The 6000-nt window shown below is 45.9% G+C and overlaps 1 protein-coding gene across 1 annotated transcript in view; it reads right to left on the reverse strand.

Moving 5' to 3' along the window:
* LOC144151860 (luciferin 4-monooxygenase-like) overlaps window positions 1-4727 on the reverse strand; it is a 71260-nt gene extending 66533 nt beyond the window's left edge. The window contains exon 1 of the mRNA XM_077683017.1: window positions 4641-4727. The gene's annotated coding sequence lies outside the window, so the exon portion shown is untranslated. The remainder of the gene's footprint in view (window positions 1-4640) is intronic.
* Between the last annotated feature and the right edge of the window lie 1273 nt (window positions 4728-6000).

A 6000-nucleotide genomic window follows, 5' to 3' on the forward strand; every position in this document is an offset into this window, starting at 1 on the left:
TTACCAGGCTGTTCCTGGCTGTGCAGAGGTGATCGAGGTGCGGATCTACGGCGGGTTACTCGGTCGTGAGCGGGATTCGTTTGGTGTGTTTTTTAAGAGCACGTTCAATTGTGGTCATCTATTCATCGAGGTCCGAATTGGCGGGTGGAGTAGCTTTTAGAGTATCTCGGAAGGCTTTCCAGTCTGTGCGGCGGGCGACGCCTAGTCGGGTCTTGGTTATGCCGGAAATGGTGAGGTTACCGATGCCGTGATCACTTCCGAGAGTATGGGGGAGGCATTGCCATCTGTATTGAGAGACGTTGCGAACAAATGTGCGGTCCGGGGTAGTATCCCAGGTGACGCTGTAGCCAAGGCGGGTCGGGATGAGGGGAATGTTGCAGAGAGTAAATCGGTGACGGTGTGCTGCATCCCAGAGGGTCGTTCATGATTTCGCATTGCGCGCGTAGCCCCATGCAGTGTGCGGTGCATGAAAGTCGCCGAGGACTACTAATCGGTATTGCTTAGCTATTTTAATTGCATTCCGGAGGAGTTGGATTTGCTTGCCCCCACTAGCCATCAGCGCCGCAGAGGATCGAGAGAACGCTCTGAAAGATGCACCACACCCTCGTCGCGCATCCTTGGAGTGCGCTGCCCTGCACCGACTACCTCAATAATCAGAAAATAGCATGAATCGCATTTTTAAAGTGTTTAACCCAGCTCCGAAATATTATCATGATCTTGTTATTATCACCACTGCTCCGCCTTGGCCGAGTTTTACTGAAACTCTGACCTTATAGAATAGCACCTCTGGTTATATACGCATGAAAAGCTTCGCCAAGTTCGCTAATCGCGCGCTGCTGTAGGAGCCACCGAAGTGCCGTAACGGCTGCCCGCGCTTTCTTCGTGTTCTGCCCTCCAGGAGAGGGAAACACAAAGAACAGTGACCTCCCGCATGTTTGTGTGTTTGTATTGAATCCTACAATCCAATAAGCGCAGAGTTCTGGGGAAAGAATAGCAATATGTGGAGGTGGAGGCGGCGGCCAGCTTCCCCCTCCGTATCGTTCTCTGCATTAATGTCAAGCGTGTCTTTTTTTCTTTGTAGGTATTTATTTGGAGACAGCCATGGGTCGCGTGATTGTTTAGACCAATGAGTGTTGGTGTCGCGGCGACAGCTTTTTGAAATGTACTGGTTTTCTCGACGTGCTAAGGCTGCGCGGGAAATGTGCGCTTATCGCTCCTTGAGTTAGCTCGCGTGTCCCATAGAGTTTTGAAACTCTATGGTGGGTCCACCTCGCAGTTTGCCTTCAATTCCCTGTGCTTGCTCCATCACGGTCTGCGTGTCAGCTCGCCCGTCTGATATGCGCTGCTTGCTCTTCGTGCGACGACGTAATTTGATCGTAATGACATGACTACGTAATGACCAAGGTAATGGATACGAATTCACACAACAGTGTGCGTGGTACGGGTAGCGCTGCCTAATGTGTGCGGATTACGTGTCGTCGATCGTCCGCACTGGGAGCGTGTTTGGCGTTGTACTTAAGGGTAGGATGTCTGACAGAACAGCTGTTGTTTTAAGTCACTGTCTTTTCACCAGCGCGAATGATTCTAAAGCCTTTTGGGTCGGCTTTTCATGCCTGTGGCGATTTCTCTGCTGTTATTATCATTTCTGTCTGAGATGTTCTTGAAACACTCTGCGCTGAAGTGTGCTACAGACCGAGCTTGCGTTGGGTTTCCGGCAGCGGAAAGCAATGCAGGCTAATGGCTTACGTGTATTTCGTAGATTTCCACTGCTCCACTGCGCATAATTTCCCCGTACAAAAGGAAGCTTGTTTGACGGCCTAGTCCCCTATAAAAACCCAGGTATTTTTGTCGTTTGTTTCCCCTCTAAAGAAATTTTACCGTGGCGCCCCCTAACTTAAGCGGCGCCACCTATAGGACGATCTCCTCGCCAATAGCGCAGTGCTATTGCCAATGTGTGTACAAATATGACAGTTGTCAGAACGGCTGCCGGCAACTCCGCATGCCTCTACATTGAGCTGAGAAACGAGGGTATGGGGCCATTGCTTGTTTTGTCGTGGACGTCTCTTTCATGCGCCGGCCACAGAACAAATATTTTATAATCGTCTCTTCTATCTTGTTTTCGATGTAATTCACTTCAGCCTTAATGAATGAAACTCAGAATGTCACTACGGCTAACGCTGGAACCCCGCAGCCATCTCGAGAACCACCATTCTTTATTATGCCACGGTCTTAAAGTCCAGAAAAATGGTTGGAAAACTTGAGTGGGTGCAGATGTCCGACCGAACAAAAAAGAACCCGCATGGAAGACGTGGAAGACATAGTCCAGGATCGATTACAGGATCCCCACTATTTATTGACGACCGGGACCCTGTGCGGCCGCAGAGCTCAGCATTATGCTGTGGAAAAACCGAATGAATTTAGCAGGAGGCGGCTCACGAAGTGGTAGGAACGGTTCTGTCAAAGAGGATAACTTGCCTTTTTCATTATTGAGCCCGTCGCATGCTACGGGCATTAGCAGCCAGTCCATTTGCGTACAAGAGACATTTAACAGTAGAGAGGCCCTCTTCTCTGTGCCAGTCGCTTGGCTTTTCATTCCCGCTGGCATTGCACACAGGGCCTTCACAAGTGGCACTGCTAGAACTCTCGCATTAACTAGAGACAAAAACAGTTCCGTCTAATGCCACGACTCTGAAGGCTGGAGTAAAAATTATTCCCCTTGCCTTTTCGCGAGGGAGGAAGTGTGAAAACACACTGGGGCCCTCATTTTGAGTGGAACTAACGCAACCAGTCACCAACAAAAGCACCAAACCATCTGTGCGCAATGAGATTGGTTAAGATTAGAGAAGTGCACGGCTGGAGCTTTGTATTGCTCTTTGCAGGCATTGAACGGCATGTTTCGACGACAATGCTTTTAGCTCATTATTAGCAATGAAGTCGATGTACGTGGCCTAAACTCCAAACTGGACATACCACCAAACAAAACCGAGAAGGGCGTTCAATGCCCACTCTCTGCAGCGTGCAGAACCTAAATAAAGGGTTTTAAAGCGAAGAAAATATGAAGTGGGAGGTTTCTGTTAAAATCCCTCAGCATCTAGGTGACTACGTGTGCCGAAGGCGAAAGCCTGGTGGTAGATATTACTTCTTTAAAACTACATCTTGTTTGCATCGTCAAGTGATGGCAATTTTGTCATTATAAAGTATAATTCAAAAATAGTCTAGGGTTGTTAGGCGTTTGAGCGTGTGGTTTCTATTCTATATTGGTTATCGGTTGAAAGAAAATCCTTAATTACCCTCCTGAAAGAGACGCTGTCCTTGTGCCATTTTATCAATCTGTGTAAACTGCGGGCCCTGTCAAAGGGGTTCGTTGAGAGCTAAAGAAGATCATAGTTACAGCCTCAGTGAAGTTTTTAACTACACACAGAAACACAACCCGTTAAACTTGGATGAAAACTAGCAATTTTTCGTAACTTTGTTCCCCAATTCCCTCCACTGTAAGAACCCACACCTCTTCATGAACTGGTAAAATGCCATTTTTTAGAAGGTCCTGCACAGGACTTTAAAAAAGCGATTTTTGGCACATGGAACATAGTTGCGGCTCCTGCCGTAGAATTACCAAAATATATAATTACCTTGTAGCGCTACTGGGCCTGTATGGAATATGACGAAGCGGAATGACTGCAAGGCACTGAGACATTGACGCGATGACGGTGTCTCCCTATATTGCTCAGATTTTTATGTTGCACAATCAACTGTATCAGATATAATTTGGGCAAAAGCGAGCGTCTGCTTGAGTTTAGTAGCATTGCAACTTATGGCGCTCTTAGTAGTCTTGCGCACCCAGTCTGGTTGGCGGTTCTAAACTGGAATCATTAGGTGGAGTATATCATAGCTGGCAAAGTTTGTACAGCGCTGCCATGAAACTGTGCAGTTACAGGCGCAAATCCCACCAGATCACACGTGTGTCCTTTATTTTGGTTGTCATATACAACGGTGGCCATTTTTGTGACCGGACAACCCGAACTTTTTTACGCGGTCCCCCACTTAAGGCTTTTGCCCTATTATTTGTAATCTTAAAAAAGTGACATCCTACCCAGCGTAGTGATAACTTTCGTTTCAAATTTTTTATTTGACATGAATTTCACAATCGTTGACAAACACCCGTGTTGTTTGCGAAAGATATTTTTGTTATAAACGAAAAAAAAGAGTTACGCGGGGCGATATACTGCGTACATGATATACAGTGAAACCGGGGTAGAGCGGCCTTGCGGTCAGCCTTCCTTTGCAAATAACGGCTGCACTTTGCATGCAAGTCACACGTTGCTCTTTGCAAATAACGGCCGAAAACAATCACCTCCAACGCATTTCTCGACTGTGCGGTTTCTCTGCAGATTAGGCCTGTAAACAATTTGTTAGGCGTTCATGCTGCAGATAACGACGCGCTTTTGAAAGATCGCTAGATCTCCCGTTACCATAAAGTCATTAGGTATGGTACATTTAGATGAGTTACTAATTTAAGCCACTGCGTTCTGCACATTCGCTTTTACCTCAATCCATGCTGATTTTCGAGCGGCAATTATTATTATCCGATGACCCTGATGTTGCAGTAAAACAGACGGGCAAGAAATTTGTGACAAACTTACCTGAGTGAATTTCTCCGGCAAGGGACGTGACTGAACAGGTAAGCAGGTGGCACTCCAGAAGAGGTAGAGACAATTAAGGCGTACGAAACGATTCTTGTCCTTTATTTATACAAATATCAGCCCCCCCCCCCCTCTCCCCGCCCCCTCCCGCTTGACGAGATAACCGTGATCCGCGCGCTTCAAGCGCGCCTCGCTGCACGTCACTCATGCCGCAGAGCATTTTCCAGAGCGAAATACAGCAGACAGAACGGAGGGAAAGTAAATAGTTTTTGTACAAAGATCTAAAATACACTTTAGCTGTTCCCATTGAACAGCGGTGGCCCTGATGTGACAGCACTCGTATGCTTCGAAGGAATAAAAACTACACAGCTGTTTCATCTTTCGACCCATTTAATCCCGGGAATTTCAAATGGCTGTCAGATTGTTTTTGCACTATCATGGACAGGCTCTCCTGTAGATAGACATCTCATTGTTCCGATGGCCGTGAAAGATAAAGCGAAAAAATCTCCAGAAGTGCACCGAATTTTCCACTATAGCGTAGCATACTCGCGCCGTTTCCTTGACGGTGGGTTCTTTACAGCAATTTTTTGTTTTTTAAAACTTTGTCTGACCAGTTATCGCCAGTTACGCACTATAGCGATTACAGGTGTTAATTGCGCCAAATATCGACTTCTGTGGAACTGCAGAGGCGTTACATGGTTCTCCATTTTTCGTAATGTTTCTAAAGTTTTCTTTTTTTCAGTTTTATAAACTTTCGTCCAACGAGTTATCTCCATTTACGCTATTACAACGATTACAGGTAGAACTTTCGCAAAATTTGCATTATTGCGAAAATTCAAAGCTCTACGGTTGGCAGTTTCGCGTCAATTTTTGTATTTTTTCTAATTTTCTCATTTTTCAACATTTCTTTCGAACATGCATCTCCATTTACCCTATTAAAACAATTACAGTTGGAGCTTTTGGGAAATCTGCAATATTGTGGAAATGCAAGGCGTTACACCGTCCCGGTAATGGTGGTACTAGGCAAAAAAATGCTGCGGATTAAACGGGGTCCAAACAGGTCTATAATGCAGGGCTGATCTCACTTGCAGGAAAACACGTTGTTATTGCAAAATAACAAATGAAGAAGAATAGCTTCGCGTGTAGTATGTAGGGAGAATTTTTTTTATATTAGGTTTTACTTGTATTCTTAGGGGATTGTTGTGCACGCGACCACCTGCTTTTCGAAGACCTACAGATATTGCATCGGGGTGAAGTGTTGTAAGTAAGTTGCGAGTTAAAACTGACTCACTACTGACGCACTTGTAATTAAGTTGCAAGTTTGAAAAACAGCGTTTGGTGTGACGGCATGGGACTGAAC

The sequence above is a fragment of the Haemaphysalis longicornis genome, unplaced genomic scaffold, assembly GCF_048455015.1.
Source record: "Haemaphysalis longicornis isolate Haplotype H1 unplaced genomic scaffold, Haemaphysalis longicornis Haplotype H1 scaffold_9, whole genome shotgun sequence".
NCBI lineage: Eukaryota > Metazoa > Arthropoda > Arachnida > Ixodida > Ixodidae > Haemaphysalis > Haemaphysalis longicornis.